The sequence below is a fragment of the Protopterus annectens genome, chromosome 14.part0 (assembly GCF_019279795.1).
Source record: "Protopterus annectens isolate FY-2018-M chromosome 14.part0, PAN1.0, whole genome shotgun sequence".
In the NCBI taxonomy this organism is placed as follows: domain Eukaryota; kingdom Metazoa; phylum Chordata; order Ceratodontiformes; family Protopteridae; genus Protopterus; species Protopterus annectens.
The window spans coordinates 321,514,065-321,527,162 of NC_056748.1; the positions used below are offsets into that span (position 1 = coordinate 321,514,065).

The window sequence follows — 13,098 nt, forward strand, 5'->3', positions numbered from 1 at the left end:
CAAGGCTTGCTCCTCTGTCTGATTTCGTGCTTTGGGGTGATTTCAGTGGATGGCATTTTGCTTTACCATTATGGACGCGTTTGTCTGATACTTTTGTTAATGGTTAAGAATCACATTTTGTCTTTTTTTCCCCTCAACTGTCCCTATTTTTTTGTTCTGTGCTTCGTAAAATGTTTAATTTTTCTGTTAAGTCGCTGCAAATTACAGCCAGTAATGTTAGACACCAAAGTTCCATCCATAAGCCGTTTTTCCCATTTTTGCACATGGAATCAGTGTCACTTTAACAGTGACAATCATCCCTGTCACGATAGCTGTTCCATGCCAGACCAGTCATTCACATCTGTGGCCAACATTTCGTTCAGAAAATGCATGCTTACCAAAACTTGTTCCATTAACGTTTTATATTTACAAATTGTAAGTATTGTGAGCCTGTGCTCCTTTTTCTCAGATTATTTGGCTTTACCCAGAATATCTGAGGAAAGGTCCAGAGAGGTGCACACTCTTGTGCGTGGTGGGGCTAATAATTTTTTATGGTTGCCAACTTTTCATGTGAAAAATTCTGGACATGTACGTGAAAGCAAAATGCGTGTAATTTTGGTAACCCCCGTCCCTTCCCACGCAGCTATTCTGGAGTCCCATTACTTGGCTATTTCTCCATTGTTTCCCAGATGCAATAAACACTGTTCAAAACTCTGTGTATATAGTTCTAGATGTCTTAATACGCATCCAAAAGGGGAGATATCTAATGTAAACAATGTGCCAACTGAGATCTTAACACAATGTATCCTCCACCTTGAAAAACAAATAGACTGAAGGCAAATGTATGTATTAGCCATTTATACAGCTCCCTAAATGCTAAAAATCTGTCTAATGATAAAGCTGTCTGCCAGGCAATTAGTTAGCTTTTAGTAGTTCCATAGGAATGAACAGAAGTTACATAAATTTGACCAGGTAAAGAAATATGCTGAACTCTAGTTTAAAGCAGTCTAGGCAATGACAGCATTATTGAAAAAAACTTTATAGACTAATACTATGCCTGTGCATTGCTTCACATTTACAGAACAATGCCACTGTGCCAAGTACTGAGCAATTCTGCACTTTTCAGCTCAACCTGCCCCTGAAAAAATATTAGCCATCTGTATAATGGATGTTAGCACAGGTATGAAGTGGTTAAGAGGTGAAACTCTGCCTTCAAGAGCTAAACCAAAATTAAAAATATGTGTATCTATATATATATATATATATATATATATATATATATATGGGTCTACTTCATATGATTGAAATTTCATTTGATAGAAACTCATTTGACCGAGACCATAACACCGAAATTTCAAAACACTGAAAACCCATTTGACTGAAAAATCATAACACCTAAACATTACAGTGAATGATATATGCCCTTTTCCCCACTGTAGTGCGATCATGGAGTTAGAATATAGAGTTGGGTGGGTGTGGGGGGCGTAGCCTCCTACATAGTTTAGGTAAATATTGTTTTTTGCAAAGAATTGTTCATTGCAGTTGTACGTATCCATGTGTATGGTTTCAAATGTCTGAAGTATGGGGGGGCTCCACCTCCCCACCTCCCACACCCCCCTAACTATATATTCTAACTCCAGGATCGCACTACAGTGGGGAAAAGGACATAATCCTTGAACTTTCATGTTTAGGAGTTATGAGTTTTCAGTCAAATGGGTTTTCAGTGTTTTGAAATTTCAGTGTTATGGTCTCAGTCAAATTATGTTCTATCAAATGAACTTTCAATCATTTGAAGTAGACCCACATATATATATATATATATATATATATATATATATATATATATATATAAAGAGAGAGGGGGAGGGAAGGAGGGGCGGAATCAGAGCACTAAAAGTGAACTAATAAGTCTGATATTTAATGATGAATTGCTGGTGTTTCTACCAACATATACATTCTGTTAGACCACTGAAAGTCCAGAGCTGCAACAATGGCTTCTTAGTATACTGAGACCATATTTTCACCACATTGTGCCAGATCTGGAGCATCAGTCCTACTCATTATGAATATTAAGAAAGTGACATGAAGGAGAACAACCCAGGCAGCCACATAGAAAAGCACATAAATACAGACATGTTAACCACAGTATATTATGTCTGCATGTGAATTAGTCTGTTGAGTTAACAAGTTACATAGGTCAGTAAACTGGTCTGAGAATCTGTTTCAGCCATGCCCCAGGCTAAATAAGCAGATACAACAGAATGTTGACAGCTGTATTACATATAGTGCATTTACAACTGGTTTAACATGCACAGAAATAAACCTTATATCTAAAGTATAGAGCTATATAAGCAGCAATATACAATAACTAAATTATGTACATTTATAGAAAAATCTATTTACAATGTCATATGATACTTGGGAAGCACAAGTGAGTTATGTAGTCAGCTTTGCCCCCCGTACCACTTTAGTAATGGGTACTAACACTATAATGCTGCCCCTTTCGTCAACCTTAACCCTACACCTTACCTTCATTAAATCCATCCCATAACACTGTCACTACACAAGACACACTTAGGCAGACAAACAATACTATATCTTATCCCCTAACCTAACCCTGACACTAACCCTAAAATACACAAATTCGCACACAAATAGATAACACCTATCCTTTACTCATGCCTGATCCTAACCTTACCTTACATACACATGCAGAAACACTCTCACCCCTCCAACCTCACTTACCTATCTTGACATTGGCAATATCAACATTTCCACTGTGTGGCTATCCGTACTATTGCCATTAAACCACACCCCCTGTGTTTGTTGAAGAAACTGCATTCAACAAAAATGTGGGGACTCTGTGTGTGTGTGTGTGTGTGTGTGTGTGTGTGTGTGTGTGTGTGTGTGTGTGTGTATATATATATATATATATATATATATATATATATATACATACGGTATCATGAGTATATGGTACTCTAAGGTTTATAAGGCAGTCATAAAATCAGATATATGAATGTGCACATTGATCATATGGTCTTCTGACATGATCCCACTGAATACTGATTTGGCAACCATCATCTTTATAGAGAGAGAGGGGTGTGCTTAGATTGTCTGTCTGTATTTGATGCAACTAGATTTGATTAGTACAACAGCATCCTCAAGCTTGTCACACTTGTACTTCTGGATATATTACATTTTTATGTCACCGGTTACTAATATTTGTCAAAAGTCTGTGACTACATCTGTCACCAGAAATGAATTCACCCATAAAAAGAAACATTTAAAAGACTTCTTTGAACACATTAAATTATTAAGTCCCCACCAGTAATACTGAAATGCATAATCTGGTGCAACAAAAATATTCTACTTAATCACTTAGTGAAAACATGAGTAAAACAACATCATAACTAAAAACAGTATCATAATTTAGTAGCCTTCTGTTTCAAAATACAATTAATATTCATGGAGTCCTTCAGACCTAGCATCTTTATTGCTTGAAACTTTAGCCGCCAACATAACTACTTAATATCCAATAACAGTACTTTGAAATATTACTGTACAGCTACGAATTCCACATTCTACTTCCTCTATATATGCAAACAGACTGCGGAATGAGTAGGTAAAACCGCAACATTTTATAAATACCTGAACCATATCTGAAACATATCCATTTGTGGTCCACTGCACAGTTCAAATGTCTTCAAGAATTCAAATTCCACGAGCGCGGAAGGCAAAGATGTAAATGATCAGTCACGCAGATGCAGAAGAAGTTTTCGTCTTCTGCATCTGTGTGCAACCGGACACAAAGGGTTTTTTAAAGAAGAATACCCATACATTTTTTTTTTTAAATTAAAAGAAAATTAATCTCCTGATATTTTTTCTGGACAATATACTGTCCTTTCCATTTTCTGGACAGTGTCTCTTAATTCTGGACAGTTGGCAACCCTACTTTACACCTGGAATTTTCAATATTTCAGATGTCCTTTCCTCCATCCTTAAAGGTTTATGCTAATTGAGCCTATAGAAATCCCTTAATGTGCATTTTCAATAACTTTCCGCTGCTAGTTTTACTTACTGTACTTGAAGTTAGCTATTACAACAGCATTTTATGATCATATCCTGATTTCTCCATTTTATTTTTTTTTATCTGTGTTGTATTTTATTAATAAACCATAGGTAACATCAATAAAGACATGTCATCAGTGATAATAGCAACATTAAACAGCAATTCCTAGTAGATACTAACATACAATGTACATTTAGCAAACTATATACAAAGGTGCCATTTGTCAAATCATGTAAACTAAACATGTGAACGTATATGGTTTAATCATTTAAACCAAATTTATTTTATTTCATTTTGGTGTTTTAATACTTAAACGGCTAAAAGGGAATTCTTTAGTTTATGTGCGTGTCAGTGTTTAATCCAAAGATGTTATATTACACATTCTAATTTTAGGATAATGTAAGAGAAAAATGAAATTTTTCTCAACGCAGAGCTTTCTGCTTCACTACCAGTCTTTAAAAAAATAACCATACCTGGCAACATTGTAAGGGAGATGACAGATTTTTCTTTACAGGTGGCATTTTAGGTGGGTGAGGCAGAGGCTTTAAAGGAGTTTGAGGATAGAGCAACGACAATGATAACTAAAAAAAAAATCCTTTTCCTAATTTAGCAGCAAAAGGGGTGAAGCCATATCCTCTCACATCCCTTACTTAAGAATGTGGGAAAAAGCCAAACATAATGAGAAGACAAAGATCCAAAATCAAAGACAATTTTAAATATTTTGTAATTCACTTAGTTAATTAAACAACAGGTCTTGTATCAACATGTTGTTGTTGTTGTCTTTCGGCTTTTCCCGGTTAGGGGTCACCACAGCAGAACTCAGGTCCGCTAATGATTGGCAGTAGATGCATTTTGTAAAGAATAAGATATATAAATCTCTACAGGTCTGGCATTATTGCTTGACTATAGTCATTTACCAGAAAAATCAAAGCCTGACAGACAAGGCAACAATATTAGGCAACATTAGGAGCGTTGTACACAATCAGAGATAATTCAAAAGTATGGCAGAACTTGTAGGATAGCTGTGCCACAGCTCTTTCTAACTTATGTTTGCACTGTTATGCCTTCTTTATCTGTGTATTTTCACCACTGCTTGCACACAGCCACCACAGCAGTACCAGATAGTTAACCAGCTTTGGCTGCATTTATATCTGAGCCGCTGTAGGTGTTTTGTGGCAGGTCCCCTAAGTATTCGCAGCATATTAGTTCTTTAGAGATGAGTCATTTATAACTCTGGAAGCCAGGAAAGGTCTCCAATACAAAGATCATTGGTCCTTTTGTAAACAGGAATACTGCATGAAGACCTAGAAGAAAAGAAACTGCTTTGTTCCTGTAATGAGAAGAGCAAATATCAAATTTTAGAACTCAGTTTGTACTCAGCTTGCTTTAAAGTATTTTAGTACAGGAAGTTAAAATGTTTCTTGAGGCAGCGGAAGTCTTAAACTTTGTGGGGGGAGTGGACATCTTGGAATAGGAAGGGGATGCAAATTCAGGCACTTTGCTGTATGAGCCACCTTCAGAGTTGCATAATACAGAGGGGCAATAGCAGAGAAGGTCTACTGACCCATTTCAGTTGTTTCTGTAAGAGGATGCAGGAACAGGAGAAGATGATGTTGGCAGTGAATGTGACCACTTAGGCTGTAATACGAGAAAGCAAGAACTAGTGACTTAGCCTTTTTATTTTATTTTGAGTTTCAAGCCAAGCTAGATGTCATTTCAGCTTTCCCAAAATGAATACGTTCTCAGCATTAAAAGCCATTGCTGAGTGTGAATACATAGCCTGTGCTATTAGTATGATGGAACTGGCTAGTCTGAAAGCCCACTTTGACCTTGCAATCTGTCGAATTTTGTGATGAAAATAAATGGGTAAAATCCAGGTGGTAGCTGAACATTTTTAATAATTGTTGGGAAGCATGTAGATTGATGTTATTTTGTCTCCATTTAAACTACTTCAGTAGCTTAGACTGGATCTGTCTTTAATAACTGCTTGCAGTGTTAATTGTTTAATTGTTAAGGACAGTTGGATAAGGGGAATTGAATGTATGTGCAGTTATTAGGTGACAGTACCTGAGTGTCAGTGGGGTTGAGGACTAGGTACAGGCTTGCAAGCGGGTGTTATTCAGGTTGTCTTTTACCTCCCTTCTCAACATTTGCAAAAGTGTGCCACATTTATAGAGATTACAGGTAAATAGTTCATAAGGAAGTGTAGGCAGCTGAAACATGTACTCATTGGAATGGTAGGTATCAGCGTGTAGGACTGATGGTTGATCATGTATTAGAGTGCATTTACTTTGGCAAATAACTAACATATATTCATTTAAAAAAAATATCATGCGTTTCATTGTTGCTTGGTTGCTGATCATGTTTATTGGAGGTGCGGAGCAAGCTTTGATCTGTTTGGAGAGAAAACATACACCTATTAGTAAAATGGTTGCCATGGCTTAGCTCGATGGTAGGTAAGGAAAAGGCAAAAAACTTGGACCAGAGATTAATGGTACACACTGTGCAGAAATGAAATTACTAACATGGGAAGTTTTGTGCATAAATGTGGTCGAGTAGTGAGAGTTAAATCAGTTTAGTGTCATGAAGTTCTAATACTCATAGTTTATAGTCCTATCCTCTGCAGTTGGTAGTCACAGAAGGGATCCTGATTCCTTAAAATGGATAGCTGGGCAAGAGATGGATGAAGAAGGGGCACCTATGGGTAGAACATTTGAATTTGTGTCCTTCTTCCCTTGAGTAGTAAACACTTTCTCATTCTCCTATCTGTATACTGTGTTCACTTAGGCTTACTTAAATTGTCTCAAAGTAGCACATTAGGATGAGTCATTAAGGTACTCTTCATGGGATTTTTCAGAGCACAAAAACAGATTAGAGATAACAAGAGTCATTAATCTGAACTGTGCACGGAAAATATTCATGAATGATAGAGTCTCCTCAGTGATAATTTTGAAGCTGCCACATAGGATGTGATGTTTATTAATGCTTATGGGTCACTAGAGTCTGAGCCAGCCATTCACTTTCCGTGGGTCATAGATTAAATTTAATTGAAGATAAGAAGGTTTGTGCATAGTATTGTGTATTGTTCTGAATGTTTGCTGGTTTAATCTAAGTCTTGTTTTTTTTTTTTTTACTGTTTTAAAAATACTTGTGAATTTGTGTGGGTGGTACGTGCAAGACACTTGTAATAGGAGCCTGGGAACAGTGATGTTTATAGAACTCATAAATCCATCAGTATATGTTTAACTCTTGATAGCTGCTTGTGTGGTGAATCATTATTACAGCAGTAGTGTTAATTATACTTGCAGTGTTACTATTGTGTTGATGAACATGTTGAAAATAGGGTGCCTTCTAGTCCTATTACCTTTCAAGCTATGTATTTTTGGATTACCTTGGTGCAAGGATAAAGTTGCTAAGTATGATCTTTGTGCAGGGCAATGGAGGAAGTATTGGTAGGTGCTTACTCTAGACAGTACGGAGATGGTGTTTTGAACAGCGACACTGAAACCAGTGACTGGGTTTATGCTTGAAATGAGTAAAACCTGCTTTCTTGCATTTATAAGACAGATGTTAAAGCTTTTATCATTGAATGTTATTGAGTAAAATAATCCACATAAGACTGAATCCCCAAATTGACATGTCTGCAGAAAATGCATTTGCCTGCAATAGTATATCAAAACAATTAATAGGCTTTAGATATAGGCAGAAATGTTTTTCTTCTGTGAAAAGTTTTAAGAAAATGTAAGTGGGCATGTTGCTGACATCGAGTAAAAAGTTCCAGTCTGATGTCATATTAATGATCTCCATGGTGGGTTTGTGGCAGTAAAGGGACTTTGGGGATCATTTAAAGCTAGAAAAGCAAGCAAGCATTTATTTCTCTCTGGACATGAGAAGGAATGAAGTATGCAGGATGTTAGGGGAGCTGATGGCCTTCAAGAGGGGAGTGGTGGTCTTGAGAGTGGAATGGAATACCATTACACATTCTTTGGATGTCCAGAAAGGTCTGTGCACTTACAGTCCTCCTCCCACTGGGCATTATTTTATTTTGTATTGCCAGATTATGGCACTAATTGATGCAATCCAACATACTAGGGGATAGTGGTGGAAGTTATACATGTTTTTCTGCAAAATACTCTGCATATTCTAGGACAGTCAGAGCTATAATCTCCACAAAACATTCCTACTTGGTGTCTCTGGAGAGCCTAACCATAATGATTTCAGATCACTAATTATTGGTGCTATAATTAGATAATGGGATCAGTAACCCACCCTGTCACTGGAGATGCAAGACCTCTGAACTTTTAGGTATTTTCTTGATTTGCCTGAGAGCCAATTACTGGATTTGGGAAGGTGTATCTAATGGGATGGGGAAGAGTGAGAAGCTTTCAGAGATTCTCTGAGAAAGACTATAGCCAAATATACTAACGCTGTACAGAAACATGCCTGGTTGCCTTTCGGAGGCATGGTAAGAGTATATGAGAAGTATGCAGAAAAAACAGGACCATGGGGCAGATAGGCTAGAAAGATATATTAAGAAAGTTAAGCAGGAAATTACTTAAGATCCTGACCAATACTTTAAATTTTACTAAGAGGGCTCCAAAACTGTGGAATTTTGGCAGTTTTCAAAGTCACAAAAATCAGTGGGGCGTCACCTAAGGCAGCTGAAGGCAGAGAGAGTGGGAGTGAGGGATTTTGGAGTGACAGGGTCAGTCACAGTCTACCAGACAAATATTTTGGGGATCTTTCAGAGGTATTATCAACAACTATAAGTGCTGAGGACAAAGGCTGTTTAGAAGTTTTGTTTGTAAAGGAATTCTTAAAAATATTACATCTGACCAGCTTGATGGAAGATCAGAAGAAACAAATACTGGCCCCTGTTTCAATGGAAGAATTAGCATGAGTCATTTACAGGCTGCTACAGGGAAGGTCTCTTGAACTTGATGTGCTTCCATTGGTGCTTTATGATTTAAAGAAGAGCAAGTGATAGGTTGAAAATGGTGTTGAAGTCAATGTTAAGTCACCCACTCTTGGAGAGTGGCAGTAATTTTGGTATACAGAAGGAGTGGAAGGGTCTCCTTTTGCCTGTTTTTTAAAGGCCAATTTTGATCTTAAAATAAAACTAAAAAATATTTATTGTGGAGGTGTATTCTGGTTTGCTGCCATATTGCCTGAAATATTCAGTCTGGATCCCTGGATTAGTGTAGGCCCATTATGGGAAGAATTTTGAAAAGTTGTATAAGAAATATTATTCTCTACAACTAGACAAGCCTTTCTTACTAAGTCGCTGATGTTAAAACAAGTCCCGAAAGGACTACATCTGTGGAAACAACCTATGGGCATAGAAAGCGGGTCGATAGCATTCCGTGAATTAGTGGCACTCTTTGACAACGCTGGACTAGAAATGTTGGACATTATTGTAAAAAATAACCAAAGTAAGTTGAGCACTTTACAATCTGAAATATCTGCTCTTAATCAAAGTACCGTAACTGATTTATTGTTTGTACAATATAAACAAAATTATTGTAAAGTGCTGCAAGATGTTGAAGTTTTTGTCAAAAAAAGTTTAAACATTAAACAATGGAAATTGAATAGAGATACTGCTGATTATAAGAAAAATCAGGCCTACCCCACTGGTATTAAAGTTAGAGTTACACAGAATGTTATCATATGTTAATGAGAGGGGGAATGATTCCAATATGCAGAATCCCTCAAAGAATGAGTGAAACTCTATTGGGAAAGAATATGATGAAGAAGAAGGTTTTTTTAGATCAAGACCCCCCAGTTAAGGAGGTTGGAATGCTTGAGGAGTCAAGCAAGCAGGAATACCAGGAACCAACAGGGCAACTCATACAACAGGAGACAATGGGGTGGGAGGAGAAGAAAATGGAACTAGGAGATATTGTTTCTGATGATTACATGAATGTGACAGACTTTGGTGATTATGTCATTATTGATGCCGAAGCAAATTTAGACATTTTTTTCCAAATGTAACATCATTAAAAAATATGGATTTACTATTTACAATTTTAGTGAGTTGATTTTTTGAGAAAGGGTATGTCTTTTATTCCAGACTTTAACACCAACACTGCTGATATTTTAACAAGCTAGCTTAATTTAAGGTTATATTTTCATGGGCGGTCTACATCAAATTTGAATTGGCAGTCCAATAACCTTAGACAGAAACGTTTGTTTATTCCCCCTAGTTACTCTGAGATAACATCATTTGAAAGAATGTGCGAGATAGAATTTAGAAAAATAACAGCAAACAGGAAATGCTGCCAGGGGAACTTAATATCAAAAGAAAGGGAAATTATTACAAGTCTTGCCAAGGACAGAAATAATAGAATTATGAAACCCGACAAAGTTGGAGGGTTTGTCATTATGTGACAAATTGATTATGTGTCAAAAATGTTCGACATTCTTAATGACCCCTCCACCTACAGTGGAGTTTCTAAACATGAGGTTAACAGAGCCTATAGTAGAATAGATTTTTTTCTTATCTGATGCATTTTTTCAAGAAGTTATAGACCAGAATCATTTAAGATTCCTAACAGTTGAAAATCCAGTGATCCCCCAAATTTTCATCATCCCCAAGATCCACAAAATCCTCGCTTTAGACCTATAGTAGCAGTGAGGGGGTCTAAAACAGAACCCTTAGCAGCCTGGGTGGATAATTTGGCAGGGTTAGCGGTGAGGGAAGTCGACCATATTATCAGGGATTCTTGGCATTGTTTGGAAAGAACAGGAACACACAGAGATATAGGTGACTACTCCTTTCTAACAGTGGATGTAATCAACTTATTCTCTGTTATTCCACACAAAATAAGTTTGGAAATATTTCAAGAGAGCCTGTTAAAAAGTGGAAAAGTGGACAGGACGAAGGTTAATTTTCTAGTTGAAGCTATGGAAATTGTTTTTAGAAGCAATTTCCTTTTGTTTAAGGGGGAATTATTCCATCAAGTATCAGGGGTGGCAATGGGGGCAAAGTGTGCCCCCATTTTTGCCAACCTGGTACTTTTAGAATGGGAAAGAAAGTTCATTATTGAAACCCACTTTATGAGCAAAATAAAACCATACAATCGATTTTGGGATGATATCCTCATCCTATGGCAAGGAGATGAAAGGCATGTGATTTTGTGGAATATTTAAATACCACAATTTTTTTTTGAAGTTTACCAGTATTTGGAGTTGTATAAAAGGTTGGACACTACGGAGGGAGAAAAGGAAGCTAGACAGAGGGACTGAGCTAGTAAAGATGTGCAGCAGGTAAGGGTGATAAAGGATAATGAGGGAACGTACTCACAAGCGAGGAGAGTGTGTTGAGCAGATGGAAAGAGTACTTTGAGGGGTTGATGAATGAAGAGAATGAGAGGGAGAGAAGGTTGGATGATGTGCGGATAGTGAATCATGAAGTGCACTGGATTAGCAAGGAGGAAGTAAGGATAGCTATGAAGAGGATGAAGAACGGAAAGGCTGTTGGTCCAGATGACATACCTGTGGAAGCATGGAGGTGTTTAGGTGAAATGGCAGTGGAGTTTTTAACTAGATTGTTTAATGAAATCTTGGAAAGTGAGAGGATGCCTGAGGAATGGAGAAAAAGTGTTTTGGTACCGATTTTTAAGAATAAGGGTGATGTGCAGAGCTGTAGTAACTACAGAGGGATTAAACTGATCAGTCACAGCATGAAGTTATGGGAAAGAGTAGTGGAAGCTAGGTTAATAAGGGAGGTGATGATTAGTGATCAGCAGTATGGTTTCATGCCAGGAAAGAGCACTACAGATGCAATGTTTGCTCTGAGAGTGTTGATGGAGAAGTACAGAGAAGGTCAGAAGGAGTTGCATTGTGTCTTTGTGGATTTAGAGAAAACATATGACAGGGTGCCTAGAGAGGAGTTGTGGTATTGTATGAGGAAGTCGGGAGTGTCAGAGAAGTATGTAAAAGTAGCGCTATGCCAATGTATTTCTTTTTTTCCAAAAAGCGCATTTGCAGCATGTGTTATATGTATATATTTCCTAACGTCAGGGTTATTTAAAATTATTTAAAAATTTTAAACAATTAAACAGTATATGTACTGCTTTTAAACTATTTATGACAGCGACGTAATTAGAAATGCATTTTTATATTTTTTATATTTTTAATATTATAAAAGAAATGTAAGGCAACAGTTACTTTTTAGAATTTATGAGCTTGTATAAACACTCATGAGTTACAGTGGCTTATGCTTGGCTTTAGAAGCAAATTAGACCATAATAACTCATTGCTTTATGTTGAAAGCAATTAATTAATTAATCTGAATTAATTAACCAATTATTATTTGGTTAGAGTAATATAAAAGCACTGTTCTTAGTTCAAAATTGTTACACTTGAAAAAGCCCGTTAGCAACGGGCGAAAGCGCTTGTGTTTCTATGGGTTTTTGTGTTACTACGTGTTTTCACTTGAAGGAATAAAGCTCTTTACTTGGATTACACCGTTTCTGGGTACTTTGGAATTTCTCATTTTTGCCAGTTGTATATTTTTCAACAACGTGAACTACATATTTTGGAGGTGAACATTTGCAGTGTCTGGAGAAGGTATCTGGGTCTTCCGTACTTGCAATTTCTAAGTATGTAAAAGTGGTACAGAATATGTGTGAGGGTAGTGTGACTGTGGTGAGGTCTGCGGTGGGAGTGACGGATGCGTTTAAGGTGGAGGTGGGATTACATCAAGGATGAGCTCTGAGCCCTTTCTTATTTGCAATGGTGATGGACAGGTTGACAGACGAGATCAGACAGGAGTCCCCATGGACTATGATGTTTGCAGATGATATTGTGATTTGTAGTGAGAGTAGGGAACAGGTGGAGGAGACCCTGGAGAGGTGGAGATATGCTCTAGAGAGAAGAGGAATGAAGGTCAGTAGGATTAAGACAGAATATATGTGTGTGAATGATAGGGAGGATAGAAGAATGGTGAGGATACAGGGAGTAGAGGTGGCGAAGGTGGATGAGTTTAAGTACTTGGGATCAACACTTCAGAGTAATGGTGAGTGTGGAAGAGAGGTGAAGAAGAG

General features: G+C 37.2%; 1 protein-coding gene across 1 annotated transcript in view; it reads right to left on the reverse strand.

Annotated features, from left to right (window-relative positions):
• PLEKHA1 (pleckstrin homology domain containing A1) overlaps positions 1–13,098 on the reverse strand; it is a 2,820,639-nt gene that overhangs the window by 2,618,773 nt on the left and 188,768 nt on the right. The gene's annotated exons all lie outside the window — the stretch shown is intronic.